Source organism: Ambystoma mexicanum, chromosome 4q (genome assembly GCF_040938575.1).
Source record: "Ambystoma mexicanum isolate Mex_15411 chromosome 4q, UKY_AmexF1_1, whole genome shotgun sequence".
Taxonomy (NCBI): Eukaryota; Metazoa; Chordata; class Amphibia; order Caudata; family Ambystomatidae; genus Ambystoma; species Ambystoma mexicanum.
In genome coordinates, this window is record NC_090928.1 from 295870266 (window position 1) to 295885608 (window position 15343).

A 15343-nucleotide genomic window follows, 5' to 3' on the forward strand; every position below is an offset into this window, starting at 1 on the left:
TTGTCCTCGGAGGGCTCGGTAGATTTTGTTATAAAACACAGCCTGATTTGCCTGCAAGAGACTTGGGCAATGGACACTCTTTTACTTGATGGCTATGTGAACTATCAATCACTTGCTAAAAGGGGTGATAAAGGGAGACCTTTTGGAGGGCTGTTGATAGGGGTGGCTAGCTTTTTGTCTTCAAGACGAATTTTGTGCAATTCAGAGAGTAATCTGATGGCAGTAGAGGTCATATATGGTCCTAAGGGGAAAGGGGAAAAATTATTGTTGGTGAATCTATACAATCCTCCCCAAACGTTGCTATGTGAGACGCTGCAAGAAGCTCTTCATGAGGTATTAGCCTCTTGGTCAATTAGTTCTTGAAACACCTCTGTAGTTGTTGTGGGTGATTTTAATTGCCACATGGCTGGTGAGGGAGGGAGTCACCCACAGAATCCAAAGTTAAGAGAGAAACGCTTACTGACTCATTCCAAAATTGACAAGGAGGGGCCGGGATGGCTCCACTTGTTTGAAGAATGGGATTTAGAAATGTTGAACGGCTACACTTTGAGTGATCATCCTGGTAGGCACACGTGGTCCAATGGTTCTTGTTTTAGTACATTAGATTACATATTCATGTGTCCAGAAATGCTACTGGGGGTGGAGGACAGGATAGTCACTCAAACAATTGGAGTGACCATTCAGCACTCCAGTGTGTGTTTAGAGTCCCACAGGGAGTCCCTGAGAAAAGTAACCTGGGCACAGTTTGTGTTGACAAAGCAGGAACAAGTATAAGGTGGTCCGCCAAGAATATAAACCAAGCGGCTGACGCACTGGCGATTGAGAAATGGCCGTATCTACCAGATTTTAAAAACATGTCTATTAATCGTATAGAAAATTGGATCACTGTGTTCTTTAGTAGGCATGCAACTGCCCCTACACGGCAGATGATTAGACCTGAAGGCGAGATACTCCCTTTCAATAAAAAAAATCAGAGACGCTAAGAGAGATCGTAGAAGGGACCTGTGAGTCTGTATGAAGAAGTTGGGCCCCGTAGAGGAATTAGGGGCAGCCGTTGGGAAAATCAAAAATAAATACAGAGCGTATATTACGAACATTCGATCTATGGAAAGAATACAAGCCCATCAGAAATTAGTACAAACCATCTGCACTAAAAATACTTGTAGCATTTGTTCTCTACTAGGTGAAGCTAGAGCGACTGTTAAGGGTCAGCTGGATAATCCTATAAATGCAGTAGAATGGGAAATTTTCTTGGGGAATCGAAATGTCTGTACATTGATTGAGGAGAGGTATCTTCCAACTGCTATAACACCAACCATCCCTTTTGATATCTCTTATACGGCCATAATTGGTCAAATAAAAACTCTAAACTCTTCTAAGGCTCCGGGACCCAACGGACTGGCCAACATAGTAATCAAAAGTCAGCCCGAGTTCTGGGCCAGTCTACTGACCATACTGTTTGGAAAAATTATGGCCCAGGGGAAGATCCCTAGTTCTTGGCAGACTGCAGTATTGATCCCTGTCTTTAAAAAAGGAAATCGTCTCGACCCGAATAATTATAGACTACTGTCTATGTTAGACAGGACAGGCAAATTATTTGCATCCCTGTTACTCAATGAGCTGCAGATATGGGTAGACAAATCTAACATTTTGCCTAAATTCCAATGCGGCTTCAGAAGAGGCTATTCAACTTCCCATAGCCTTATGATCATGAACTTATTGAGATCTAGGGCCCGTAGAAGGGAGGAACCGCTGCTGTATGCTCTTTACATTGATTTTAAACCGGCCTTTGACTCTGTTCCTAGAGAAAGATTATGGTCTAAATTAGACACCTTGGGCTGTCCTGTGGGCCTTTTGTACTACCTTAGACTGCTCCACTTTATCACCTCAGTTAGGTTAAAATTAGATCAAGAGGGGCACCTGACTAGAAAGGTGCAGCAGAATAGGGGGGTTAAACAAGGTTGCGTAACTGCCCCTCTGGTATACAATCTATATGTACACGGCATTCCGGTGGCTATAGATGGCACTAACAATTGTCCTCCAAAAATTGGGGAGGCGGCCTGTTCTGTTTTGGCATATGCAGATGATTTGGTCATTTTGACCATACCATCAGCGGACTGCGTAGATCTGCCATGGCTCTCTGGGAATATGCCTCCTGCAATGATCTTACCATTAATTTGGATAAAACCAAGGTGCTGAGATTTACCAATAAAAGGGTTTCTCGGGTAAATCTCATGGTGGGCAATGTCAACGCGCAACTATATCGCTATTTGGGAATAGATTTTGAGCCCAGTGGTGAATATGCGGCGTGTAAGCAATCCCGTACTACGCGTGCAGCGCAAGTAACAGCTTTAATGGTCAGTTTTACTAGCAAGCAGGGGGGCTTCACGTTATGGGGCACGTGCCAACTGTATATGCAAGTATTCACCCCTATGATGACCTATGGCCTAGATGCACTCTTTGACATAGATCTTGGATGGCTTCAGGTCATCGAGGGGAAATTTTGGCGACGTGTCCTCGGTCTAGCACCGGGAGTCCCTATGGCCATTATACGCCTGGAATTGGGAATGCCCTCGCTCTATGCCACTATCATGAAAAAGAGACTAGGGTTTTTTTCTGAAGATGTGTAGTGGAACAGACAATCCTCTGCTAACAACAGTGTACCAGGAACTATGCAAGAATCAGAACTCTAGTTCTCCCTTTGCCAAAATGTCAAAACATCTAGCTGATAATGGTTGGGCTTGGCGTGGAGGGGTGTACTCAATTCTGGTTCAGAAGGCACTGAATAAGCATGTTGATATGTGGGACTGGTTAGAGAACTTTGCCCACCTCAACTCATTGAAAAGTTATCAGTTTGTACAGCATAGGCTTTATTCCTTCATGAAACCACAGGCTTATCTTAATCTTTGCTCCTCTAAAAGGTTGCAACGTTTTATACTGCTACTTAAGATGGACCAGCTCCCATCTCTGATGGTCACGGGCAGAAGAGAACATATTCCAAGGGACCAACGGATTTGTAGGGTATGTAAAGCCGATAACGAACTAGAAACGGCCAGACACTTACTAAGCCAATGCGGTGGCTTGATAGATGTAATCCACCGGCATATTGGGTTGTTTACCCATGATTTGTAAACAATTAGTGATTTCATTTTTTGGCACCAATGCATCAATTCCGAGAGCTTGCGGACGCTAACGGCCTTTTAAAACATCTGGCTAAGGATTAAAGAGACATTGGGTATCAAGATTTGAATAGTATCCGGAAAACAATGTGTGACGTAGCATTCTCTAGCCTCATGCTTATGCCATATGCAGGGATAAATTATGGTCTTAATCTGCCAATTGCTATGCGGTTGAATATATTTCTGCCCGTACTCACATGGATTTATCTTCAGCACATTAATTGGTGATGCTTGGTGTCCAGATATGCTGTTGATCTGCATTGTTGATTATCGCTTTTTATTTTCATTCTTTGTGCTCATCTATTTGTACGCCCAGTTATACAAACAAGATGGAAGAATAATTCGGGTGTGTTTGTTGATTATTCATTTTTATGACCACTAGTCCTCATTTATATGCCCACATTTTTACTCTACTTTTTACTCGGTATCCGATTCTTACATTACTATTAATGTTATATTGTTATATTGTAGTGAGACATGTATTTCTTAGGTTGGCCAACCTTTTGGTCTGCTGATTAATTTCTCTTAGGATCTTCATTAGGATTTACTTTTGTATGTTGTGTGTATGTTGTTTTAAGTTATTTGTCATTTAGGTATTTTTGTACTATCATATGTACATGTTTACATTTTAGATTATGTGTAAAGTTTATTAATGTAAACTGTATCACATTAAATAAATTATTATTGATAAGAAAGGAAACTGCCAAAGACTGCTAGTGAAACAGAGATAAGAACACAAGTGTTGATCTTTGAGCTAGTCGCCTGGTGACTCCGACATCATCCATCTAAATTCTCCACCTGAAGTATGCCTTCCTGAAGACTGACAGGGAGCGTAATGGAAATTACCACCCAACCCCATTAAGTTCCCCTCTCTGCACGAAGCCATAAGACCATTATATAAGAATAGAGAAATGGCATAATATTCAGGTGGGAATGGGATGGTATTGTTTATTTGTAAAGCGCCTATACACAAATGAAGTGTTTCAAAGCGCTCAAGGTGGGAGGGAACAAGGAGAAAAGAACAACTGTTATTCAGACTCCTTGACATTTTTAATGATACATGTCTGCACTAGGCAGAGTAAGTGCAAGGAATAAGTACATATAATACAGTTGACAGTGTAGATATCAGCAAATAGGTCTGATGACGATTCTGCAGTTTTCCCAAGTGCATTGAGGCACCACCATGCACAGGAGGGGAGACAAGGGAAAGACATAGATGATCTTCGAGGGAGGGCGCATTTGGATCGTGCAAGTGCGATAGAAAAGCAGAGGATAGCAACAGAAAGCTCTGCCCCACCCACCTGCTAATCACTGCTGTTCTTTTGATGCCTCTCTTTGGCACTCTTTTTCTTACCACCATCCCTTTCTTTCCTTACTTAAGCTGCCTTCCAGCCTATTTTCTTTTGCAGTTGTTCAGCTGGATCTAGGTCCCGTGACCTCTTGCCCCCACCATCCCCTTAACCCTGCTCACTTTCTTACCTCCTAGATCAGAGGAAGAGTCAAGCGACAGACAGATGTAGAAAAGGGGAATCCATGTTTGGTGCTGTTAGGCCAGGAACATGTTCCCTGCATCCTACGTAACCCAGCAAGCAGCATGTTACCTTGCTCTTCCTACCTCTTGCCTGCCATCAACTACTGAACAGACCCACCTTGGCTTCCATTAAGGGACATCCAGCCTCTACCAGCAGACTCTGTCAAAGCACATCACGTGACCACGCTGTTACCTCCTTCTAGCTCCCTTCCACTGCTGACCCCTCCTACCTCCGGCTGCCATTAAAAGACACCAGCTACATAAGCTGATCAACCTCCAGCAGCAGACTTAGCGAGGGCAGGTCTCGTAATCTTGCTCTTAACACATTTTGCCTGCCATCCACTGCTGGCCATGCGCACGTTGGTCTTCCATTAAGTGGCACCAGTGGCATAAGCCAATGCAGCCTCCAGCAGCACATGTGGCAAGGGTAAGGAGAGAAATACACTTTTTTTAAAAGGCGAAAATAGAAATAAATCGGTTAATAAAGGACAGCTCAGAGACAGCTCTGATCGGTCTTTCTAAATTGAACTGGCACGCCCCTGCCACACACGAGTGAGCGCAGAGGCTGACACGAGCAGCCAGACCTGACGGGAAGACAGAAATTGTGGGCACTGAAGTTAAGTGTATGTGTGTATGGGTGTGTGTGTGTATGTGTATCTGTGTGAATATTGAGGGCATCTGTGTAGCATGGATGGGAAGGGGTAAAATGTAAATGTGTTTGCTGGGGGATCGGGGAAGTGTATTTCTTGGGTGAAAGCGAGGGGGAGGGTGAGCAAGTCCATGCGTGTGTTTGTTTGTGGCCATGTGTGACTGTCTGTGACTTTGCTGGAGGAATGGTGATTTTGAGGGGAGTGCGGGGGTGAAACCCCCAAATTAGTGTCAATTCTGTGTTTTAAAGGCCGCACAAAAGCGGCTGAAAAAAAGTTGGTCTTTTTTGTGTGCAGCCTTCAAAATGCGTACCAATTACATGGAACCATGGCAACAGCAGTTGGCATGACCTTGCTCTTCCCTGCCTTCTGCTCATCTTCCACTGCTCACCCTGCCCGCCTCAGACTTCATTTAAGCAGACACCCTTAGGTATCCTCATCAATGGGCATCATCAGCAAACAAAGTACAAAGACCAGGATGCCAACCTTATATGCCTGTATGGGTCTGGCGGGGCCAAGGGCCGGATCCTCTGCACCTCTATTATTGACCAGAGTGCTCCTTGAGTGCTGTTATGCTTGTGGAAGCTGGCCGAAGCTACATACTATTTTTGCCTGACTTTCAATGGATGGGCTTCACCATCGACAATCTTCATACATTTGAACTGTCGGAGACTCCAACTTACTTATTCTCTATATTATTTGCAGAATTCGATACCTTGTTTGTACTTATTTGGATTTATTTATTTCAATGCATTACTAAGGGCTCACTGGCCACGCCCATTCCTGCCAAAAAATCCCTAAAAACAGCCTCCCGTGCGCACAAACGCGCGTGAACCCTGGAGTGCTCCTTGAATGCCGTTACGCTTAGGGGGTTGGTTCAGGCCAGAAGTCAGTTTTATGTTCATTTTTCATGTACATAACTTAACGTTTCATATGTGATTGTGTTTTGTAATTGTGTTGTCAGACATATTTTTGTTTTACTTTACGGACTTTATAATAATTTATTTGACTTTATACATTATTGTGCAAGAGGTTTTTTTAAAGTTTGGAAATATGATTTACTTTACTTTACTTTGAATACCAAGTATTGAAGGTTTATAATGTCACATGCCTAAACTTTAACATCTGCCATGCCTAAAAAATCTCGCTTGCAACAAGGGGTAACAGTTTCAACTAAACCCCATCCTATAACGAGGAAAATGCCGGACAAGCAACTCCCCTCTTGCTTGAGGCTGGCTGCCACACGTCAACGTTTTAAACCGATAACTTCGGATATTATAGGTTATTTGAATAAAACGAATCAACGGTTAAAAGAGAAAACTATTGCACCCTGGACACTTGATACACTGAAATTGTCCGAGGACCAAGCTCCTTATAAAGACACCCCTCGCAAAATCTACTTCTATATTTTGATGACATTCCAGATGCCGCCATCATGGTGGAAATCCCGCATATTGCGCAAGGGGTCGGGCAACGGGTAGGAAAGGAGGATTTTCACTTAACTACAGAATGTAATCATAATGTTTTGCGACAGAGCGCCGCATCTGATCCTGTAGTAGGGGAACTCCTTGCTCCTGTTCTCCCGCAGGCGACAGTAGCCCAGGCTGATGAAGGGGAGAACTGGTCGAGTACTCTCCCTCCCTTAAGTAGGCAGAATGTGCATTTCAAAATGAGGGAAACACCCTTCTGGAAATTAGTGGATAATTTGACCTGAATATAGCGCCTTGTGGAAAAATGATTGAAGCTTGTGGTATCTCAAAACGGTGCTTTTATTAAGCACCGTTTTGAGATACTACAAGCTTCAATAATGTTTCGACATGGTGCTATATTCAGGCCAAATTATCCACTTTTGAATCACTAATAGTAGGGGAACCATTAATCTACCTGGATGAGCGACAGTCAACATAAATGGATAAAAAACAATCTCATACTGGTATAGTGGGAGCAGAGGGGCGCAGAATTACCCCACACCTCATATTTGCCTTGTGGAAATTACTATGTTGCCCTCTCCATTTATTGATTGCTCATCTAAGCTTAATCAATCGATTGCACTGCCTACTTATCAGCCTCTTGCGTTAATTGTATCATCGCTATCTGACTAGGTCTTGGTCCAAGAAACTCAAACACTATCATTACTCCCTCCAGATCCATTAAATGTATCTGCCTCCCGGATACTTTATCCAGATTCTTTAAAGTCGTCCTCAAGGTCGTCACTGTTATTTGCTAACCCTACTCCAAGAAGGTCATTTGGAATAAAATCATTGCCGACTCCCATGATTGAGGCTACCCGCTCTGCCATGAACACAGCTCGATGGCATTAGCCAAACTATTTGAAACATTTGATGGCAAAGTGGCTATATCGAATAGGAAATAAATGCAATTTTACAGAAAAAAATACTGAATGCTAAATATATAGGGGGTCTGGGTAAGGGGTTAAAAGGTGTGGGGGTGGTTCAGGGTGGGGTTAGAATCTTGGGTAAATGGGGGTTTTGGGGATGGGACCCCCACAATTAAAAAACAAAAATCTGTATTTGCCTGGTCGAATTCTTGAGTGATTTCGATTTGGACAAGGTGAGACTGCTGATCCCCTCAGAATTAGTCAGAAATGTACTAATAGGGGCTAGAACACACTTTTCCCACCAGGGTTTTATATTAAGGGAGGCGGATAGTTCACCATGGTATACCCAGAGGACAAATGATCATTCCCTTTGACCGCATCGGTGGACGAGGCTTAATTCTCCTTCGCTGGCGGTCCTTGCTACACTCCCTTTACATAAGAGTCCTCTTTAGAGAGAATTTGGGGAACTGTCCTATAATAAAAGGGAATTTGATTCTCGGGTGTCCTAGCAGGCAATAAGCAAAACAATTCAATTGAACTGTCAAGCAAAAAAGAAGCAGAGATCTGGAAAATAGCAGTGTGGAATACTAGAGGGTTTAAACACCTACCTTTAAAAAAAGATAACCGATTGGGGGGCCTCGACATTGTCATTCTCCAAGAGACATGGCTCTTAGTCGTCATTGTTTGGGACGAGCTATGCTATTTCCTTGGTGCATGCGGTTAAGGCTTCTAAGGAACGTCCATAATTAGGATTACTAAAAGCTTGTAAAATGAGTCCCGGGCTATCCCTGGAGTGGTGGGCGTCTCCAAACTCTTTTACACAGCTAACAAAATTTGTATGCTCTAGGGGACAGTTTGGCCTTCTGAACTTAGATTGGAATCCTGCTGCAATCGCAGATAATTTGTTTCTTGATGATGTAGCAAATATGTTGGATTTAGCGCTTTCAGAGTCAAATATAACTTCAATAATAATAGCGAGGGATCTAAACATACATGGGCTGATTCATGGAATTATTTGCGCCGAAAAACAGGGATTTGTGCGCCATTCTGCACACAAATCCCTGTTTAACAAATGGGGATTTGCGGGCAGAAAGGTGCACAAATCCACGTTTTTCGGCGCAAATAATCCCATGAATCAGCCCCACAATATTTTCATACAGGGCTTTCTCCAACTAGCATTCGAGCATAGAAAGGGCTAGCTATGACGTATACGAGGGGTTTTACTATGCTGAATGGGGCTCTAAAGGGAGATGGTTCCCCCAATCCTACTTGGAGATGCGCTGATCCAACTGCATTATTGACTATGTTGACATGGAGAAGAGAGCCTTTATGAATATTGAAGACTTTCAGGTCATACCTCAGGAGAATAGTGACCACGGGTTATTACTAGTTGCCTGGCAATTTCCCCTTGTATCCCCAAGCGTCTTATTAACACCCTAATTTGGACGTCCTGGGAGGGACACATAGATTTAGGTGGTCAAATGAAGCACTATGTAAATTGAATGCCTGCATATTGAATGACAGTCTAACTTTAAACTCAGGCATATCAAATCCAGAGGGACACTTTGTAGCAGCTCTTACTCTATTTATTGAAAGAAATGTGATTGGCTTTAGGCTGACACTTAAGCATAAACATATTTTTCATATTGACATCAGAAATAAGAAAACAGAGTTAAGAATAACCTAAGAGCTGTGGGTCAACTGGGTTTAGTCTCTAGACTTGAAAAGACATGAAACCTTAAGCTGATGTATAAAAACTGACTTGAATATCGTCAAGCATCAATGTATCAAAAAGATGGCGAAAATATGCTTAGGGATTTAGCATTAAAAAAAAAGCACAAATGTGGCCTTTATGGGGAATGGTGAGTCTCAGCTCCGCAGACAAATCCAATTCACGAGCAAGTATGGATTCAATATTTCCTAAATCTATATGCCTCCCTGATCACATGGGGGTGTAAGAGGAATCATGATTGGAATTTTGAGGATACTCTTGAATTTGATTTTGATGATATCATATGTCTAATAGAAAAGCTTAGCCTATCCAGAGTTCCAGGTCCAGACGGGCTCACAAAGTTTATGCTTAAAGCACATCCCGAAGCTTGGGCTAGGGTGCTTTGAACTATCTTCACCAAAGCATTGGAATCAAAAAGAATCCCTCGATCATGGAAAAATCTGTCATCATTCCTACATTTAAAAAGGGAGATTGAGAACTGCCACAGAACTATAGGCCTATAGCCCTTTTGGAGGCCTCGGGCAACATTTCTGCTTGCCTATTACTCAGAGACTTGACGCAATGGATGGATTGTGCATCTCTGAGTGATAGGGGGGCAATCAGGTTTTGTCTCAGGGCTTGGTACTTCAATAAATCTATTGACTCTAACACTGGTAAAAGAAAAGAGTAATTTAGTAAGGACAACCAGTTTATATTGCTTTTAATGATTTTAAAATGGCTTTTGACTCAGTTCCCAGAGATGTGTTAAGCCTGAAAATAAAACGAGCAGATTGCCCGGCATTCAATAATTTGTCTCCCAGTTATACTCGGATACGTTAATTAAGATCAGCCTAAACCAGCAAAGACTTTTATTGCAACCAATACCAATCCAAAGAACGTTAAAGCAGGGGTGCATTTTATCCCCTGCCTTTTTTAATTTATTTAGAGCAGATATTGGACAACATTTGGAAACAGTAGTGTCTTATCCACCGAAATTAGGAAATATAGCTTTACCTTACCTGCTGTATGCACATGGCCTTGTGCTTTAAGATAAGACACTAATGAGCCTCAAAAGAACCTTATGGCCCTAGACCATTATGCAAATATAAATAATTGAACTATTAATGTTGATAAATACAGTATCATTATGCTTACAAAGAAGCTGCATTTAAATGGATGCTTTACAAAAAGCCTGTCGTTTTACTGGATGAACACCACTATCTGGGCATGAATACTAACAACAACAGAGGCCCCATATAGAGCAGAAATTAGGCAAAAGATGCAAACAGCTGTAATTCGGGGGAGTATTATCCACAGGAAATATGGGAAGTTCTCTTGCTGTCCGCTTATTACCTTTTACAAGCAAAAGGTAGTGCCGGTTTTAATGTATGGTGCAGAGACAAAAATGGTTCAGTGTATGCCGGACTGGAACATCATTGAGGGTCTATATTGGAAAAAGGTGCTGTCTCTTCCTTTAAGTTTGCCTATTCAGCTAATAAGACATGAGTTAGGGCTACTATCATTAAATATTATGCATACATGGCAGACTAGCTATGCTTAGAAAATGCATTTTAAATCAAGATAAATTAATAAATAATCCTGTCAATATTTAAGTTATAGGAAGCCCACTAAGATTGTTATTTACAGTCAGGGAAGAAAGCTTGTTTAGACACTATGCTTGAAGCTGATTTCACTGTAGATTTGCTTTTAATGAATTCAGACCAAGCTAAATGTAAATTATGATTGGAGAGTAACTTGTGACCAATGCATTGGATATACATTTTTTTTTAATACTTTGTTTTAACATATGGCCGACAAGAAAACTACTAGGGTCAAGGTTAAAGTGGTCCATGGACCAGCGAGGGTGTCGGCTGTTTTGCAATAATTAATATGAGTTGGAAACCTTGAAACATATTCTTGTTCTGTGTCCTGACTTGATAGCACAGAGAAAACTGGTTCTACAACATCATTTCAAGGATTATATAAGTTTGTCTGCTGATACCTTATGGGAGATGATTTTTAAAGGGCGTCATATTTCTGTGATTTAAGCTGTGAGACATGTTTTATTATCATTGCAAATTTTATTGCTGGAAAAACAGAATAAGGGTCATTTTTATTTCACTACAATGAAACGTCAGAACTATTTAGGAAATTGATTTTAACATCTCTTCGAAGCTGGTCTTTTATCAAATGTATACAATTAATTTTATATTTGAATAATGTTTTAATCAATTTAAGTATTGAAAGGTTGAACTGTTGTTTCAGCCCTAACAATAAAGAAAAAAAATGAAAAAATTATTAACCTCTATATGGAACCACTCGGCTCACTCCTAGATTACCCCAACATCACAATCCACCAGTACATAGATGATGTACAGATGTACCTAAAGGTCAAGAGTCACCAAGATAGTGCTCGCTTTGCTCATGCCTTGAAATCCTCCTAATGTGGATACAGGTGCCTACTTAAAGTTTAAAACCTCCAAGGCCACATTCTGGGTCACCCGTGTAAGAAAACGTGTCTGGATGAAATGCATTTGAAAGAGCTCAACTCTCAACTCACCAATTCAGCCAAATCCCGATGCTTCATTGTGGACAGCAGTCTATCCTCCCAACGACACTTTGTGAAAAGCTTCAAGTGGCTTGGTAGCAAATCTCCCTACTCCATAAAATCAAGCCATTCCTCCCGCCCCAGGACTTTTTTAATGTTATACAGGCCTTAGTAATCTTGCATATCGATGGAGGTAACTCCCTCCTCACAGTGCTCCAGGCTTTTAACCTGCTCACCTCAAAGTGGACCACCACGCAATGACTCGCCTCATCACTAGCTCTAGGAAATGTAACTACATTACCCTCCAACATGTGTGAATTACATTGGCACCCCATCCTGGAAACTATCTGGTTACAAACTGTGGGCTTCACCTGATAGGCAACTACTGCCGGGGCACCAGCTTCCCTGATGACCGAACGAAAAACTTCGGGTGGCACACAGTCATCTCGCAGTTAGACCATTTCCAGACTGGAAATTAGACAAGTTTGAAAAATGGGAATCAGTCCTTCTCATGCTATGCTCCGTTCCACTGGCACTTCATCCCAGTGGCAATCTGGACTGCTCTAAGTCTTCTTCACTTTAAGAAAGAACTGAAGACCCGCCTCTTCCAACAACACCTTGGTGCAATCTAGATTGCACCTATTATTTGCACTCACACATCCTTATATTGTACTTTGAACATTATTACTAATGTTTACTTCACGACTTGTTAAATTCTTGCTACCAATGTTTTGCCCTACAATCTGAACAGTGCTCCATTGCTCCTGAGGTAGGTATCCCCTATAAGAATATATCATACTTGTATTTTGTATTTTTTTGCATTTCATTTGTATTTATTAGGAGCTTTATGCCAAGGTGCTGTATATACAGTCACATCACGGTCAATTAATGGGAAAGTGAAAAAATAACCAAAATAAAACTAGATCAAGTGAGCTTTGAGGGTAGAGCGAAAAAGAGGGTACAAAAAATAGAACAAATAGTGAGTGAGAGCGCGTTCCAGTGAAAGAGCTGGTAATGAAAATGAGCAAAAATGAAACTCGGCACAGGGTAAATGAGGAACAGTTAGGAGGAAGAGAGACTGAGACGTGAGAGTATGGGGGGAGAGTATAAGGACACCAAGGAAGAAACATAGGAGGGAACGAAATTATAAAGGATTTAAAGACCCTGCAAAGATAGTTCAACTTAAGATGAGAGTCAAAGGGTGACCAGCGAAGAGAGGACAGAGCAGGGGCAATGGAATCGTGAGGTGAAAGAGAACAAAGTCGACGAATAGAAAAATTGAAAATAGACTTCGGAGGACTAAGACAAGAAGCAGGGAGGTCAAGGATAAGGCAGGACCAGTGAAAAAGGCGGGAAAAGATAAAAGAGGACATGACTAACTTAAAAGTCTGGAAAGTAAAAGAGAGCCTTCTGTTGGGATGTTATATAGGAAGGCCCGGCAGGAACGAGAGACTAAGGAGATGTGGCGAGAAAAGGAAAGTGAGGAGTGTAAGTGATGGAGGAAGGAAATGGATGTAGGAAGTAGGGGAGGGCAATAGAGGAGGCTGGAAAGAAAAGCAGTAAAGAGGTACACTTGGAAGCAAGATCGGTAGCGGATAGAGAAGAGATAGGAGTAAGATCAAGAGGAGAAGAGGAAAGTATACGAGACAAAGTTTGGAAGAGACGACGAGTATGAGATAAGAGTTAAGAAGGTCAGAATGGAAAAAATGCTTAGCAGTGAGAAGGGTATCATCATATGATAAATGAAAGGAAGACGCTAAAGAAAAGTCGGAATTTATGCGTGACTTAAGCCATTAATGTTCAAGGCGGCAAAAAGTTTGTCGCATCAAGAGAAGTTGCTGCGTAAGCCAGGGGTGTGAAGGTTCACGAGTAGGTGAGAAGGAACAGGCCGGAAAAAGAGGTATTGGCATAGTTGACCTAATGCCAACTTGACCTACTCCCATTTCACTGCATCTTTTTGACCTAATTCGGAAGGTCAAATAGTACACTTTAATAAAAGAAATAGCCGTGGGGTGGGTTAAGGGAATAGGTTAAGGTGGAGGAAGTTGGGAGGTGCGTGGGGGGGTCTCCCCCATATTAGGGGAGGTTGTGGCGGTTTCCCTCTGCAGTAGGCAAAAAATAATTAGGTAAAACAATATTAGGTCAAATGGGCAGTAGGTCAGGTTTTCTAGGTCAAACAAAAATTATAACGGATAAAGAGTGTCAAGAGAAAAAAAAGAAGAGAGGGAAGAGGCCGCGTCATCAACAGAGAGAGATGTGAAAGTAGGGTGAGAAGGAAGACAAAACATACAAGAAGAAATAAAGAACTGTCAAAGGCACAGAGATGCCGGCGGTAGTAAGTGTGGTGAAGGGATGAGACCAGATACATGTAATACATGGCAGCCTTCAAAATCTATACAGCTGTGTGTCATAATCTGTGCTGTGCCTGATGGTCCTGCTGGGAAGGGGCAGTGGGTGAGAAGTACTGCCTTCCAGTTTAGACATCCATCCAGCAACAAGGAGCTGCAGGCCGGGCGGTGCAGTGAAGGTCCAAGTCTGGGGACCTGTTTTTGCTGGAGCGCACAGTTGTTGGTCCATAAGGTGAGACTCCCAGGCAGCGCTGAGATGAGAGGGCCTGCTGGCTGTAGCGATGGTCGGTGCACGGACCCCTGGGGAGCTGTCCAGCTGTGGTGTGGGCAGGAGCTGTGGTGTCTCCTGTATCAGCTGAGGGCTGGAACGGCCAGGTGGTGCCGTTGGGACTGCTTGCAGGCCGGGCAGTGCAGGACTCTAAGGGTCCATTTGAGGCTCAGCAAGGTGGTCTTGACAGGCTTGCGTGAGGTTTGCCAGGGGCTGAGGGGGCCCTAAGTGTCCTCTGAGGTTCCTCCTGTGAAGTAGGAGTGGGTGCTGCAAGTGCTGCATAATTTGGAGCGGGTCGGCACAACATTAATAGCGCTCTTCTTGCATTCGGAGCTGCAGCGTTTGGCGGGAGACACTTGTGAAAGCCTGGATGGCCATTGCAGGACATGCATTGCTTAGCCAGGCTGCCTGGCGCACATTTATTACTGTCGGGCCACGAGCGGTGGGCTGTATTTTCACTGCAGAGCCAATGGAGGGGCTGATGACATCCTCCGCTGTCACTGCATGTGCGCGGTCCTGTGTGGAAAGCTGGAACACCACGTTATGTTGGAGGGAGGCGTCCAGCTGGTGCACGGCGTGGATACAGTAGATGCGGGCCCGCAAGGAGGCAGTGGGCCTCATTACACAGATGGCGCTAAGGGATTACCGGCACCAATAAGGCCACCGGTGCCGGTAATCCCTGAGCGGGTCCTGTCCTTAACGTGTGGCCAGACCACACGTTAAGGAAGGGACCAGCTGAGGGACTTCAGGGCAAATAACGGTACCGCTAATAG